The sequence below is a fragment of the Oncorhynchus gorbuscha genome, linkage group LG03 (assembly GCF_021184085.1).
Source record: "Oncorhynchus gorbuscha isolate QuinsamMale2020 ecotype Even-year linkage group LG03, OgorEven_v1.0, whole genome shotgun sequence".
Lineage (NCBI taxonomy): Eukaryota > Metazoa > Chordata > Actinopteri > Salmoniformes > Salmonidae > Oncorhynchus > Oncorhynchus gorbuscha.
In genome coordinates this window covers 56372734-56390281 of record NC_060175.1, presented here as the reverse complement: position 1 = coordinate 56390281, position 17548 = coordinate 56372734, and the positions used below count along the sequence as shown (strand labels likewise).

At 40.4% G+C, this 17548-nt stretch overlaps 1 protein-coding gene across 7 annotated transcripts in view; it reads right to left on the bottom strand.

The window, feature by feature from the left end:
• LOC124031602 (transcriptional enhancer factor TEF-5-like) overlaps nucleotides 1–12575 on the bottom strand; it is a 38980-nt gene extending 26405 nt beyond the window's left edge. For all 7 annotated transcript variants that reach the window (XM_046343037.1, XM_046343039.1, XM_046343038.1 and 4 more), the window contains exons 1-2: nucleotides 12425–12575; nucleotides 11976–12120 (exon numbers count right to left, since the gene is read on the bottom strand). The gene's annotated coding sequence lies outside the window, so the exon portion shown is untranslated. The remainder of the gene's footprint in view (nucleotides 1–11975; nucleotides 12121–12424) is intronic.
• Nucleotides 12576–17548: the final 4973 nt, after the last annotated feature.

Genomic DNA, 17548 nt, shown 5'->3' with positions numbered 1-17548 from the left:
AACCCGACGCCCCCCCCACTCCAACCCTACGCCCAGCGCTCAGAACGTCTCTGCCCAAATAAGGACTGGAGACCAAGGGATACATGTGGGGGGGGGGGGGGGTTGGAGGGGGCGGCTTGTCCAATTTAGGCTTCCACTTCGGGGTCTGGAGAACAGTAGGATTGTTTCTGCTGGAATGCAACATCAGCATGGACAGAGCGAGAGAGAGACACACAACCACACTCACAGCCTCTCTATGACGCTGCCTGACGCTAACCACCAAAGAGGGAGGGCATTGTCAACGCTATGATTATATGGACTGTTTCACTATGTTACTGGGTAATTCAATATTATGCAGTAAAACAGTGCAGAAAAGTCTAAATTGTCTATGACACAGCAAACGGAAATGAGACACTTGCATACAACTGTGCAATTGTGTATTTAACGATCAACAATGGTTTTACAAAGTAAACATGTCAGATGCTACATTATGGCTATTTCTACTACGATAATTGGGAACTCCTGGGACCAAAGCAATCAACCTATTAAATGTTAGTTATTAGACAGTGTTAACATTATTAAAACACCAAACCATAAGGAGTTTAGGTACATACAGATGTGGGATCTTAATTTGATCGCTCTTTTGTTGCTGAGAATTTCCTGCAACAGGAAATGCAAACCTGTAGTGTACTCAAGGTTGAAAAAGGCTTCAAAAGTTTGTAATTTACACTTTAAAATGTCAGACTAGACATCGACCCCTACAAAAAAATTCCCTAAATTATAATCCACATAAATAATTGCATTTCCTGTTGTTGCAGGATTATTTTCCTGCTGCAGTAAACTGGCCCAAATTAAGATCCTACATCTGTAAGGTTACATTAAGACATCCGCATGCTTCCCATCCAAAAAAGTTTGGAGTAGTTTGTGCACCTTTCTGTTTGCTTTGGCAATTTTGGGAGGGGGCTGTTCATGCGCACATTTCTTCTTGAGGCAACCTGAAGTTTGGAAGCCGAAGTATTGTATTGTTGAATGGACACCACATTACCTGGAGCCGAGATTGCAATTCCTACAGCTTCCACACGATGTCACCAGTCTTGTCAATTGCCTAGGCTTTGTTTCTTGGTCAAACGAAGAAGAGACAGCCCATTTCCTCCGGTCTCCGACAGGATGTTTTGGAGTAGAAATTTCTGAACATGATTTGAAGACGTCGAGCTATTGAATATACATCGCCCCTTAATCAAATTGATAGATTATTAACGTTTACTAATACCTAAAGTTACATTACAAAAGTATTTCGAAGTGTTTTGTCAAAGTTTATCGTCAACTTTTTTAATGTAAAAAAATGACGTTGCGTTATAAAACGCTGTTTTTTTTCCTTGATCACAGTCTTCATAGATCGATATCTAGGCTATATATGGACCGATTTAATCGAGAGAAAAAAAAAGACCCAATAGTGATGTTTATGGGACATCTAGGAGTGCCAACAAAGAAGATTGTCAAAGGTAATGAATGTTTTTATATTTTATTTCTGCGTTTTGTGTAGCGCCGACTATGCTAATTATTTTGTTTACGTCCCCTGCGGGTCTTTTGGGGTGTTGCATGCTATCAGATAATAGCTTCTCATGCTTTCACCGAAAAACATTTTTAAAATCTGACTTGTTGGCTGGATTCACAACGAGTGTAGCTTTAATTCAGTACCCTGCATGTGTTTTAATGAACGTTTGAGTTTTAACGAGTGCTATTAGCATTTAGCATAGCGCATTTGCATTTCCAGATGTCTAGATGGGACGCATGCGTCCCGGGTCGACCCAAGAGGTTAACTAGGCAAGTCAGTTAAGAACTAATTCTTAATTTCAATGATGGCCTAGGAACAGTGGTTTAACAAGTGACTACTGGCTAAGGTGGACAAACGGTAATATTTTCTCGTTTAAGGGTGTATGTAAGCACACGTTTGGTTCGCCTAAACATTTGCTCCGCAAATGTAAAATATTCAAAACCCTCAGAAGATAGACTATATATCAAATCAGCTGTTACTCACAAAGACGAAAGGCCCTTTGATTCCTTATGGGTGAAACACAGCACATCTGTGATGGGAGGCTGACAACAGAGAGCACAGATTTAGCATCATGCACAAGCACACACACTAATACGGACACAAATATAAACTCACACAAGCAGGCAGAAACATATAAACAAATAGACTTTCGATGAATGGCGTATTTCACCTGTTGCCAGATGGGATAAGATTGAATGACACGCTAAACAGATTGAATACAAAGTTAGGCGAGACACACACTTCCCGGTCGTCACTAGTTAACACGGCCACAAAGTCATAATAATGGCTAAACTGAGCCTATTTCTACAATTTATCTTCTTAAAATCAGATTTTAAAACTAACCCTACCCTTACCAGTGTGGTTAACTGTATGCTTAACCTTAAATTAAGTCCAAAAAGCAAATTGTAGTTTCCATGAATTTTTACAGTAGGCCATTTAACTTTGTGGCTGTGGTAACTAGTGACAACCAGACTTCCCCTCCCACACTCTCTGGGAGTAGGTCCAGCCAGACCTGACTGAGACCAACATGCTACAGATTCTAATGTGCAGCAGGAATTGGGTCTGCATGATATGGGAAAAAATCTAATTGCAATTTATCTACCAAATATTGTGATTTGGCTTCTGATATAGATCAAAATACTTGGGTATATAATGGTATTAAGAAGCAATGTGGAAAGCAGATTTTTCTTGTTTGGAACGATCTGTTGACTGCATTTAACCTAACAGAACAGCATGCAAACTTATAGTGACTAACAGCAGGGAGGAGGAACTGCGCCGCTTGAGCGACAGGAGGTGAGGCTTTGTGTGTGTGGAAAGCAGCCCCAATAGGAGAAGGGGAGAGAGAGATGAGTAAACTATTAAAAATTTAAAACTGCTGAGTGGAGGTTCAAAATATTGTTATATGGATATCTGTTAAGATATGGAAATTGCACATATCAATATTGTGATTTTGATGTGAATTCAATTAATTGTACAGCCGTAGCAGGAATGTAAATACCAGTGGAGAGCTATGCACCTCGCACATTCATTCAAACTCCACCATTCACAGCCTAGAAACCCTCTCAATCTGTTTTCCCAGGCCTCATAAAGCTACAGATGTAGGATCTTAATTTGAGCCAGTTTACTACAGCAGGAAAATAATCCTGGAGCAACAGGGAATGTGAATTATTACGTCATTATTAATTACTGGACATTTCTGTAGGGGTTGACACATTTTGTCTGCAATTTCAAACTTTAAAAGCCTTTTTAAAACTCAAATACACTACAAGTTTGCTGTGCAAGAAAATTCAAAACTAAAGAGTGATCCAATTAAGATCCTACATTTTCAGGACTTTGACATATCTTTGCACCGGCCCCTTTGCAGGTTTGCTGGTCTATACTGTTCCCAGCATTGCTTATAATAATACATCCCATGTAATGCTGAATATGTTTGAGTCATTATATGTCCTGGCCCACTCTTCTTCTATGGGAAATTGTCGGTATAAACACAGGAAGGAATTCCATGTGACTCCTGAGAGTACGTGTGTTATATTATGCGTTTAACTGTCCACAGTCAACATGTGAAAACCCTCACAGAGACTGCCACAGACAGGAAAACAAGTAGAGGTTGTGTGTATTTTGGCTGTGGGTGGACGATTGTAGAGGGATAACCAGTGATTTATACACTCAACCAATGTTTTATAAAATGAGGACATCACCCTGATGCATTCAAAAGATGATCCATTTGTCTTTTATTTGGTGGAGTAGGGCAATGGCGAAGTGAAAAATGACAGACCCTACACTATGACATGGGGTCATCCGTGTTCCATTCCAAAAGTGGTGGGAAAGTAACGTTTCATTCATATGTTGCACTTCGATACAAACAGGATGGATTTCAGAAATAAATAATAGTTTTACAGAGACTAAACATCCCCTGAGAGGGAGAAGTCTGGCCTATTGAGCTGGGACAATGGTGTAACTGATGAGGAAACCATGGTTCAGACAGACACCATCCTCCAAAGTAATCCTTGACTGGACAGCCAACCAATGCTGTCAATCAAATGAGGTCATCTTTACATGAAGTCGTTTCAAGTCGGTGTAAAATGCCCCCGACAAACACTCAACTGTGACACTAGGAAGCAAACGGCATTGGAGAGCTAAGTAGCCTAACTCCCACTCTGAGCAGATGTCCCATTGAAATTGAATGGGATCATACCGAAGAGATATGCATTTCGCTCAACCTCATGCATTTTTCTCACCGTCATGCCCGTAAACAATAAGTTAATCCTAACCTCAGAGATTTAGAACAAATAAAGTAACAAAACGGGTACATGTCAGTGGTCTGTAAAAGTAACAGAACTGGTACATGTTGGTGGACTAACAATAACAAAACGATAACATGTTGGTGGACTGTAACAATAACAAAATGTGGACTGTAACAATAACAAAACGGGTACATGTCAGTGGACTGTAAAAGTAACAAAACGGGTACATGTTGGTGGACTGTAACAATAACAAAACGGGTACATGTTGGTGGACTGTAACAATAACAAAACGGGTACATGTTGGTGGACTGTAACAATAACAAAACGGGTACATGTTGGTGGACTGTAACAATAACAAAACGGGTACAGGTTGGTGGACTGTAACAATAACAAGACGGGTACATGTTGGTGGACTGTAACAATAACAAGACGGGTACATGTTGGTGGACTGTAACAATAACAAAACAGGTACATGTTGGTGGACTGTAAAAACAAAATGGGTACAGGTTGGTGGACTGCATAGTCTTCCTCCCATCTGTTTATAATATCATAATGTCTTTGTCAGATTGTTCCTGTCTGTCAGAATGTAGGCTTTGTTAGGGCTGCTATTGCAGCTGGGACACTTGCTGGTGAGGGCCTCCAAGAGAGGTACCCCCCCCCCCCCCCCCCCGAGGGCAGTCCCCAACCCCTAGCCTAAGCCCTGCACACACCCATCTAAACACACACATAATTATTTAAATATGTTTCTCTTTCTGCACACAACCCCAAAGAAAATCCCATTATCATGGCTGAAGGGCCAATTATACACAGATGCACACATTCTCTCTCTCTCTGAGACACCCACACACTCAGAGCCTGACAAACACACACTTGACAAGGAGAACAACAGGACTTGGCGATTGAAGGAGCAGCTGCTCTCTAAGGTCAGATTACAGATTTTTGTTTTTTTTAAATACACTCAGGCCAAGAGATCGGTTCTCTCACAGGGCTGGAGACAGTTCCTTACCCCTGACCAACTGACACACACACACACACACGTGCTTGCACCCACACACACTCTTGCTCTTTCTCTCTTTACTCAAATGCAGCTTATTTTACCACTGGGTTACAGTATGCAATCAGATTTAAATCTGAGGTAGAGAGGGCCAAGACACTGCCAGTCCTCCCTCCCCTCCTAGACTCCCAAGTGTATGAGAGCCCCATCTCAGAGCACTAGAGGAGCTCCCCCTCCCCCTCCTCTCCCCTGTCTGTGTTTGCCCCTAATAAATTCTCTCCAGCTCCTCCAATAACTTCCTCCTACTTCCTCTCTGGCACGGCGCTCAGGAAACAATCAGAGCTGAGAGTGAGCGGAGGGCTGGACGACCGACAGCTCACACGGCAAGAGGCAGAGGGAGAGAAATTGAAGGGGAGACAGAAGGGGGGAGAGAGAGCGAGAGATGGAAAGTGTAGGACAGAGGTTGGAAGAGAGGAGGAAAGAGTAGGGCGAAATAGAGGCAGAAGGAAACAGAGAGAGGGGCTTACATTCAGTCAGTAAGGCAGTCGCACTCTAAGCAGCTTGATTCTATTTGGATACCCACAAAAAGGCATGTTTGAATTGGAAAGGCTGAAATCAACTGAATTATTTCCAAGTCTGACAGAAAGAGAAACAAATGTTAGAAATTTTCCCAATCTGCCATGAGACATCAAAAAAAGTCTTCCTTCTAGTATAAAACATCGACCCAGGGCCCGAATGGCGGGTGATTGACTAATCCATGTCCTCCTACAACACAGACCCTGCAGACTAGGTTCTACCCCAGCATCTCACAGCTCCATGGAGTACAGCTTTAATCCAGCCGACCAACAGAGGAAAGACTGACACAAAGCGGAGAGAGCGCGCCAGACTGCTTATTTTACAGCCTGATTCAGCAGTTTAATCAGACATTTTCCAGGGAGCGTTGCAGAGCAGTCATCCTCTCCTCCTCGCCTGAGTTGTTCACTCTGTGGTGAGGCCAGCGGTTTGGTGCCTTAATCTGTGAAACCGTTAAGACGTGCGCAAAGCTTATACAGTTACTCATATAGCCTGGCGATAAAGGGTCATCTATATGTGGTACTTGTTGCATGGCAAGAAAAATGAGGTCAGGAAAGTTTAAAAAAAATATATACATAAAAAAAATGTTTATGAAGGAACTAACTTTCGAACCCAAAACCCAGAGGCGATCATCCTTTCAAAATGAATTGTCATTGTGTAGCCTACAACTCATTTAACAAAGCATAAGAAGCCCGGTTGATACTTTACACAACACTTTTAGATGTGTATGATGCTTAGTACGCTCTAAATTCTTCAGTAAGTGTGTGGTTTGGTTTTGGAGAGGTCGTCCTCCAACTCCCCACTCTAAAGGCAGGGATTAAGAGCGAGGCTTCATACGAGTGCCCCTTTTAAGTCATTGGAGCCCCACTCCAACACGATGCCCACTACATCAGTCATAAGACAGGATCCCAGAAAGCCAGGCCTGGTTTGTTGCCGCCATCATTGATAATGGACACCATAATGGACACCACCTGAGACACAAACTAACAAATAGACTTCCTGTTTACTGCTGCATAAAGCATGAGCCCACAGAGTTGTGTTGTCATTCTCTCGATACAATAGAGGGTTGGTTTGTGAAGTTCATCACTATCAACAATTGGTTGCAACAAGAGCAACTGAAAAGTTAAGCCATTTGGAAAAAGATGGACACAAAGACTATACTGTTCTAGGCCACTCCCAAGCTCCTCCCTTGAGCAGTCAGGGAGGCCAGAAGTCGTATCTGTTAGTTAGGGCCTTACTACATTAGGAGAACATGTAAACAAGCCCATGCACTCAATGCATTAATGTTAATCAAAGGTTTATTCATGGTATTCTAATTAGGCTAAGACATGGTAATTGCTTAAGGGGTGCATTGACTCTGATCCTGGAAATAAGGATAGCATTACATATGCTTAAGACAAATCTAACAATGCCTTAGAACCACATTAAAGTGCATTGTACATGGCTATAAATGAAACATTACCCAAATGAATATTTTTTTATGCGCGCTTGAGTTAAATATTATACTCATATGTTGTGAAGGCCAGCTCTCTCTGAGGCTCTCTCTGAGGCTCTCTCTGAGGCTCTCTCTGAGGCTCTCTCTGAGGCTCTCTCTGAGGCTCTCTCTGAGGCTCTCTCTGAGGCTCTCTCTGAGGCTCTCTCTGAGGCTCTCTCTGAGGCTCTCTCTGAGGCTCTCTCTGAGGCTCTCTCTGTGTGTCTGCAACAGTCACAAGTGGTATTTGTTCAGATCTCTGGGGTATGTGGCCACCATTTGGAAGACCACTTCTGGCAATGGTGCTAAAAAGGCAACCAACGTCTGCACAAAATGGGCAGCGCTCATTAGCCGGTCTTCTGATGGGTTTTTAGCACAAACCAGTGAAGTTGCTCTCATATGGCCAGTGAAGATATGCTGGGTTGTTTCTAGCACTCTCCAGCACAAACACAAAACATATATAGTATTTTAAAGGAAAGTATGTTTGAAAGTAGGAAATGGATGGTATACAAAATGTAAACATTTAAAATTATATGCTGTCTGACATAAGATAATATCATCTGAAGAGCAATTAACCCAGTCAGATAAATGACACATTTTAACAGTAAGCCTACTTACAAGTAGAATTTTGGAATCCTTAAAAATATTATAGGCTTGTCACTCTGATGTTTTTTTGCAGTACACCAAATAGACCATTTTATTCACGACCATGAAAACCACAGTGGTGGCAACATAAAAAAAAACATTCCCTGATTATATTGTTAAAGAGAGGGACACATTTATTATCCATGCCATGCCAATGCACAATGGATGAAGGTCCGAGTCAATGCCTGGATAGTAGCTGTGTTATAATTAAGCAATATATGGCCAATATACCACAGCCTAATGGCTCTTCTTAAGCACAACGCAACGAGTGCTTGGACACAGCCCTTAGCCGTGGTATGTTGGCCATATACCACAAACCCCCGAGGTATACGGTCTGTTATAAACTGGGTGGTTCGAGCCCTGAATGCTGATTGGCTGACAGCCGTGATATATCAGATACGGGTATGACAAAATATTTATTTTTACTGCTCTAATTATGTTGGTATATAAGTTTATAATAGCAATAAGGCACCTCGGGGGTTTGGTATATGGCCAATATAACACGGCGAAGGGTTGTATCCAGGCACTCCGCGTTGCCTCGTGCATAAGAACAGCCCTTAGCCGTGGTATATTGTTCATATACCACACCCCCTTTGGCCTTTATTGCTTAAATATACCATGGCTGTCAGCCAAATCAGCATTCAGGGCTCGAACCACCCAGTTTATTTAATACAAAATAGCCGCACCATCCCGCCCCAGAGTTTCTAAAGTTTTCCTAAATTGCACTTTCGACTTCATCAACCTATATTATTAGCTTTGGAAAAGGTGTTGTAAGTTCACATCTGCACTTGACTGTCTTATTACCCTTTCTGTCCTGAAATAAAAGCCCCTGCCCAGTGCCCGTACGTACACTAAGCTGGGATAGAACAGGTTAATGAAATTATTGTTTGTACCGATGGCCTGGGGAACTACAGCTAGGGAGACCAGAAGATAAACTACCCACTTTAAAAGAATATTGTTCAAATAAAGCATTAGAGCAGGCAGACAGCTATGGCCTTTGCGTTACAAGTAAAGCTGCCAGGCATAAACAAAATATACTTAGCCCACAGAGTAAACTCCGAGTATGAGTTGCAGTGTTGCAATTTGTTTGAGAAAGAGCTGATTGTGTTGGGACTGAGAGCAGAGCAGAGCAAAGCATAGCGCTAGTCTGCTACATGCATGTTGCATAAACACACTGAGGACGGCGGGAGAATCTGTCAGAGCAGCAGAATATTGATCCTTCCCAGATTTACCCTCTCGTCATTACTCCATCACAACCTAATATTAGAGTACCTTCATTCACAAAGGATACTTTCACTGCTTTCTTTTGTTTTTCACATGCACACAATTTCCACATTCTCAGAAAAAGTAAATTGGCCCAGCTTTGTAGATGTTAAAGGATACAGTCCCCCCCCCCTCCTCCTCCTCTGATATCATCACATGCGTAATAGAACAGCAGCATATGTAGTGCAATCTTTTCTTCTTTTTTTTTTTAAACCTTTTTTTACCGCGCCGTCAAACAAAACAAAAACAATAACGACGGCCGTGGGGCAGACAGTGGCACTGTTGCCCCTACTGACGATGACATATTTATTTAAAGCTAGAATCCTTAAAGGAGAAACAGCCACGTCCGTTTGCCATATTACAACAACAGAGTTACTGCAAACACGACAAACACCACCCCCCCCCCCCCCCCCCGGACATCACTGCACACGATAAGAGGGCAAAGTCTTCTTTTTTTTTACCATGCTGCATGGTGCTCCTCAACTCGGCAACAAAACAATAATAAAGGTGCTAGGGATGGCCAGTGGCACTGTTTCCCCCTACCCCTACTGTGGATTCCATCTAAGTGTGATTCATCTTTAGTCTCCCAAATGTTTATGTTGGACGGTACTATACTTCCAACACAGGACATCAACAATGTGTAACTTCAAAGTATGGTCTGATGGGTTCTGTTTTTTTTTTTTTGTACGGACCACCCAAACACAATAAAAATGGATAGAGACAAGAGTCTATTCCCCTTTTTTAATTCCACAACGTACTTGTAAAACTAACGGCATGTTTTTGCAGTAAAGTGTAGAAATTAATGGCAGCCTTTTTTTTTTAATTCATAAACAGTTTAACTTATTGTGCATATAGATCCTTAAATTTCAGTCATTCCTGAAATGTCCAATACTATCTAAGCCTTCGTGCTTCTTTGTTTGGTTGCACAAAAATATGATACAAAACAGGCAGCACTATTAGAATACAACCTATTTTCGGGTATAAACAATTCCAACAATGTCAACTCAACTACCTGTTTCGCCTATGTACCTCAGTCAGTACTGTTACCCTATACTGAAACTCATATTGCCACAATATAGACATCACATATTACCTTTACATTATCTATAGCATACTCATTCTAATGGACAACACTTGTATCACATTATCAACCAAATACCATATGTTAGCTTCAATCGTTACGGGAGACTGTTATAGGCAAACATTGGTCTATCTCTTCAAGAGTCAGAGAATGTGCAGCTGCAACCAGGAGTGCCTGCAGTGCTTCAACAACTTAGCGACACTTCTGAGTCCGTCTGAAAGATTTACAGTTGGGCAGATGACCTGGGGCTAGTGTTTGTATGGATCAATTATGTCAATTATAAACTAACGTAAATTGTGATTTGGTGTGATTCTAAATATGTTTTATTTTTTTGTGTTTGTGACTTTCTCTCTTATTTCTTAACTTTTTAACTTTTTCAACTGTTTTTTATTTATTTAAATGTAACATTTATTTAACTAGGCAAATTGTTATTTACAATGAGGGCCTACCTAGGAACTGTGGGTTAACTGCCTTGTTCAGGGGCAGAACGACATATTGTTTCATATAGTTTGACGAAATGGCGACTGACTTATCTTTACAGTGGTGTAAACATGAATGGCTTGTTTACAATTTGAATGTGACCCTAAATGTCTATAATCTCAACCCTAAACAGGCTTTTCTGGCTGGTCTACTAACAGTACTTAGTGATGAACTTGAAAGACATTATATTGTTCTACCTGTTGAATGGCATTGACTGGACTGTAACATTGTTGTGTACACTTGTTTTACAGGGTGGTTAAGAGAGAATAAAAATGATAAACCTTGCAAAGCATCACACTTTTTTTGTATTTCTCTAATAAGGAAAGCATTTGGAGCAAGAATGGTCTGTTTTCCCAAGCGTAACCAATAGCACACCATGAACAGGTGTGTCATGAAGATATACAATTAAATGCACACAGATCCATCCATTTTAAATGCTAATATAAGGATTAAATATTTAAGTAAAGATTTCCGGTGAAACATCACTGGCTCCTGTGGAGAAGATCAAGAAGGATCCACAACTCAAAGAAAGCACAAAACCCTTACTTATACATGATTTACCCATATAAAAGAAAGGTTGAAAGAAATGTAAATAGTTGGCTAATGCGAAAATTGTTGATTTAAAAATCTGCACTAATTTGGCTGTTGAACTATTATTCAGTAAGGGATACACACAAAGGAATAATACAACATTCATGAGGACATATTAAAATAAAAACTGACTGTTTCTCTTCATCATAGGGAATACAGTCAGAGGACTGATTAGACAATGAAAAATAAACCATTTCCAATTGTCCTAAGTAAATCTGAGCATTTCGTAAACAACAGTATAGAGGCTGCAGTGGTGTGTGCGTACTGAAGTTACGATAGCTTCATGTTCTCTCTGTTGTATTTATACATATATTAATACGCATAAACGACCATGTCAAATTGTAGCAAGAACAACAGCGTATCTGTTTTGCGTGAAACTGATTGAAACAGATTTGTTTTGTCAGTGTTGCCATTTTCTGGTAAAACAAAAAAGGTAAACATCCATTGAACACATAACATATTACTGTAATATGATAAAGAATAATATGAAATAAACTTTCTTTTTTTTAGACCTACGTAAATCTAAACTTCTATAAATTGGTTGGGGGGGTCGTATCTTTCCTTGGACACGATGTTACCAAATTCGGTGATTCACTTACCTATGGAGTGCAGCAAAACAGCGCGTAAAATGTCGAGTTATGTATTCCTCCAATTTTCCTTTCACTGTCTGTCAATTCTTGGGTATATAACCACTTGATTCTTCTGGAGAACAAGTTTGGAGGAAAGTGGTCCAGATCCAAGCAGCTGTACGAAAAAGAAAGGAAACATGGTCGTTGTCCCATAGTATTGACAAAGAAGCAATACTAATGGCTTATTATTGTCAGTGAGTATGGTCAATATAGTTAAAAGCTTAGCAAAGATTTCCTGCACACAGAGAAAGTCACACACAATATAGGCGATCAATCCCGTATTCTTTTATTCCCTCCCAACGCAGGGAGTTCCACGAAAAAATGCAAAAAATGACAATGATCTGAAAACTTCACCGAGCGCAGCATGAAAACTTCACCGAAAGCGCTTAAACAAAGGGAACAAATTAATGGTTACTCACCTTTTTATTTGGTCGTCACCCCTCCTGACAAAAGCGAAGGTAATTTACTCATTTTGATACTTAATTTTTGGGCGCATTATCGTTTTCAATAATATTTATCCTGGTTTGACAGTGTAAGTGGAATGTTAGGTATGACTTTGGTATGAAATCAACGCACTACACTGGAAAACGAAGAAAAAAAATATTTCAGGGAGGAGCCATTGGGTAACGTCAATCAACATACTTGGGGGCAGTGACTTTATTGAAATCTCCCCCCACGATTTTGAAAATACGTTACCGGGTGTCGATCCTACCGATTTCAGAGAAGTCTTATCAAGAGCGGATAATTCGTTGAAGTCGCCTTTCGTTCTCTGGCTGTGCCACTTGAAACGCAGTAAAATGTTGTTGTTTTTTAATTAAACGGCTCAAATCACAGGATGACTTGTATTGCTTGGTGTGAAACTTGCTGTGTTATAAAGCAAGTGGAATAGATGTGAATAGAAAGTTATGTGTGTTAAATGAGAACCCGTAGGCTACATTTAAAAAAGTAATAATAATAATAATAATAATAGGCCTAACAGTATAATTATGATATTGTTATAATTATCACAGAAATGTGCACAGACAATTAACAGTATCATTAACATATTATATTACTGTATATTTCCTCCTGAGGAATTTACATATTTCACTGAAGTAAGGTCGAATATACAGTACCAGTCAAATGTTTGGACACCTATTCACTTTCGTTTTTTTTTTTTTGGCCTATTTTCTACATTGTAGAATAATAGGGAAGACAAACTATGAAATAACACACATGGAATCATGTAGTAACCAAAAAAGTGTTAAACAAATCAAAATATATTTTAGATTCTTCAAAGTAGCCACCCATTGCCTTGATGACAGCTTTGCACACTCTTGGCATTCTCTAAACCAGCTTCACATGGAATGCTTTTCTAACAGTCTTGAAGGAGTTCCCACATGCTGATCACTTGTTGGCTGCTTTTACTTCACTCTGTGGTCTAACTCATCCCAAACCATCTCAACAGGGTTGAGGTCGGGTGATTGTGGAGGCCAGGCCATATGATGCAGACCTTCATCACTCTCCTTCTTGGTCAAATAGCCCTTACATAGCCTGGAGATGTGTTGGGTCATTGTCCTGTTGAAAAAGTCCCACTAAGTGCAAACCAGATGGGATGTCATATCACTGCAGAATGCTGTGGTAGCCATGCTGGTTAAGTGAGTCTTCCATTCCAAATTAATACTGACAGTGTCACCAGCAAAGCACCCCCACACATCACACCTCCTCCTCCATGCATCACGGTGGGAACCACACATGCGGAGATCATCCGTTCACCTTCTCTGCATCTCACAAAGACACAGCGGTTGGAACCAAAAATCCCAGATTTGGACTCATCAGACGAAAGGACAGATTTCCACCGGTCTAATGTCCATTGTTCGTGTTTCTTGGCCCAAGTAAGTCTCTTTTTATTATTGGTGTCCTTTTAGTAGTTGTTTCTTTGCCGCAATTTGACCATGAAGGTCTGATCCATGCAATCTCCTATGAACAGTTGATTTTGAGATGCGTCTGTTACTTGAACTCTGAAGCTTTTATTTGGGCTGCAATTTCTGAGGCTGGTAAATATAATGAACTTATCCTCTGCAGCAGAGGAAACTCTGGGTCTTCCTTTCTGTGGCGGTCCTCATGAGAGCCAGTTTCATCATAGCACTTGATGGTTTTTGAGACTGCATTTGAAGAAACTTTAAAAGATCTTGAAATGTTCCAGATTGATTGACCTTCATGTCTTAAAGTAATGATGGACTGTTGTTTCTCTTTGCTTATTTGAGCTGTTCTTACCATAATATGAACTTGGTCTTTTACCAAATAGTCTTCTGTATACCACCCCTACCTTGTCACAACACAACTGAATGGCTCACACGCATTAAGAAGGAAAGAAATTCCACAAATTAACTTATAACAAGGCACAGCTGTTAATTGAAATGCATTCCAGGTGACTACCTCATGAAGCTGGTTTAGAGAATGCCAAGCGTGTCCAAAGCTGTCAAGGCAAAAGGTGGCTACTTTGAAGAATCTCAAATCTGAAATATATTTTTGGTTACTACATGATTCCATGTGTGTTATTTCATAGTTTTGAGGTCTTCACTATTATTCTACAATGTAGAAAGTAGTAAAAAATCTAGGAAAAACCTGGATTGATTCGGTGTGTCCAAACTTTTGACTGGTACTGTAGGTCGAGCATGTCATTATGCATCTCAAGAGTGTCAAACTCCATGATGTAACCCTTTAGAGGTATGCTCATAATTCATAACATTTTTAAAAAGCTTTTTGTGAACATGTACTAGCATTCACATCCGACAATAGAATAGCTCCGTCTGTTGGTCAAACCCATGATTGCGATTGTTGGCCTTGGCGGTACAGGGTTTGTTTGCTCCTGAAAACGTGTTCCAAAAATTACAAGTGAAGTGTAGGCAACAACAATGTGTGGGTAAAATAACAGCGTTGTAGTATTAACTCGCTCTGTTAACTATGGACACTTCCTTTAGACAACTCTTGAGAGAACTATTCAGCGAGGAACTCTGTGCATCGTTGCCCTGCATCTGTCCAGAACACCTAGTCTTTCAAGCTTCATTGCCTCTGCGAGTTTGGACAACTGCCAGAGCAGGTTCGGGCAGAGAACACACCTTCCCCCTCGCTCTCAGGATCTTCAACCCACAAGTTTTTTTCATCCTAAATGCAAGGTTCTTAATGGAGTGAGATTTGTTTCTTTATTCTGTAAATATGTATGTTCTCAACATAACTCACAAATAAAACTATGATCTGTGAATTATATTGGAATATTTCGTAAATCAAACCATACTCTGTAAATATGTACAAATATTTCACAGCTCTTTAACGCAACAGATTCTGTGACAAAACTATCGTTCGAGTTGAAAATGCAATGTAAACACATTGAACTTCAATTATTGCTCGGTACATGAACATTTAAGCGGAAAAGGAAATGTTGTGTACACTACGTCATCACACACTGATTTTTATCTGCAGCAAATCAGTTTGGTGGAAACACACCACAGGTGGGAAAATGTGCATCTTTTTTTATTTATGCGGATATTAGAATATTCACATGGAAATCTGTTGGTCTTGAATCCATCCTATATTCTATAAATCCTATAATCAATCCATATAGGGGAATCCATCCTGTCTGACTGTGCCCATCTTTTACACAATGAGCAAAACATCCCAAAAAATGATATGCCGAACCACACTAATGACATTTCATCATATTCTTAAGGTCAGCGTTTCCAAAACTCTAATCTGGGGACCCTAAGGGGTGCGAATTTAGTTTTTGACTTCATTACACATCTGATTTAAATAATCAAATCTAGATTTACGAGTTGATTATTTGAATCAGTTGTGTAGTCGTGCTACGGATTTTTATTTATTTATTTATTTAAATGTCCAATTTGTCCACCCCTTGGTGTCCCCAGGAGTTTGGGAAATACCGCTATAGATCCTTTGCTGAGTCAGCAGTCAGATCGAACGACTCAGGAAGGGCCTGAAAGAAACGGGAGCTTGACTAGCGGGGAGATTCAGTAGGGTCCAAAAGCAGCTGGTCAGTGGTAAAACCAGCCAAGCGGGGTCCCGGTGCTAGGCCGACTCAGAATGGACCGCTCTGGGAACAGTAGGAATATAATAATAACATTGAGTTTGACGTCAACTGGGCAGCACACACCACTTGTTACACAGGACAAGGCATTTTGAAATAGCATCTTATTAAGCTATTTGATCAAACTTGTATAAAACAGGAGTCACTCAATAAAAGGAGGCAAGAAAGAGGACCACATGCTGGAACCCAAGCCAATAACACAGTTGCTCTTCCTGACAACTTTTTTAAAACTACTTCCCGGTGTGTGTGGATGGATGACGGGGTGTGTGAATTGGTTCATGTATTGTGTCTGCACTTTTAATGTGCCATCATTGTGCAGTTTTACATATTCTGAAGGTTGATCAAGTCGTCACACGTTTGGTCATGTCGTACTTCAAAACATTGTCTTCCAAACAATTATTTGGATTATCTTGAACCATCATCATAACATGACCTGTGCATTGGTACACAATTAAACTCTCACGTTATTATTGTCAGGTTAATACATTTGACCTTATGAGTAGAATAACCTGGCCATTCTTTTAACTGGTAACATTGCCCATCCCCTCAATCCAACAGTGCAACACAATACAGAGGAATTGAACTGGCATTAATCAGACACGGAATGCATGTATTGACAAGGAAACAACATTCATGTAGCTAAGGATGCACAACAAATGACTTGGCTAGCTAGCAAGCAAACCTACATGAAGCCGAAAAACATTTGATCAGATAATGTTACAATTTCTTACCTCCGCACCAGTCTAGAAAGAGTCCCTGAAAGATCACCAATACGGGATTTTAAAACTGTGAGGTGCTTCATAATTGACACATTCCTGAATAAACAATGAACTAGTTAAACTAACGTTAACTTTGGTTGTTCGCATAAACACCTGACGAGATCACCTGCTAGCTATCGGTAGTCCAACACTAGCTGCTTGGCTAGTGGGCTGATGTCGAAAGCCCACACTCCCATTGCATGCCCCAACGGTCGAATTTAACATGAATTCTAAAGTAATTTGTTGAATATTTCAACATAAACTCAGCAAAAAAATAAACGCCCCTTTTTCAGGACCCTGTCTTTCAAAGATAATTCGTAAAAATTCAAATAACTTCACAGATCTTAATTGTAAAAGGGTTTAAACACTGTTTCCCATGCTTGTTCAATGAACCATAAACAATTAATGAACATGCACCCGTGGAACGGTTGTTAAGACACGAACAGCTTACAGATGGTAGGCAATTAAGGTAACAGTTATGAAAACGTAGGACACTAAGAGGCCTTTCTACAGACTGAAAAACACCAAAAGAAAAAAGACAGAGCTACAGGATGGACAGCTGATCGTCCTCGCAGTGGCAGACCACATGTAACAACAACTGCACAGGATCGGTATATCCGAAAATCACACCTACAGGACGGCAACAACAACTGCCCGAGTTACACCAGGAATATACAAACCCTCCAACAGTACTCAGACTG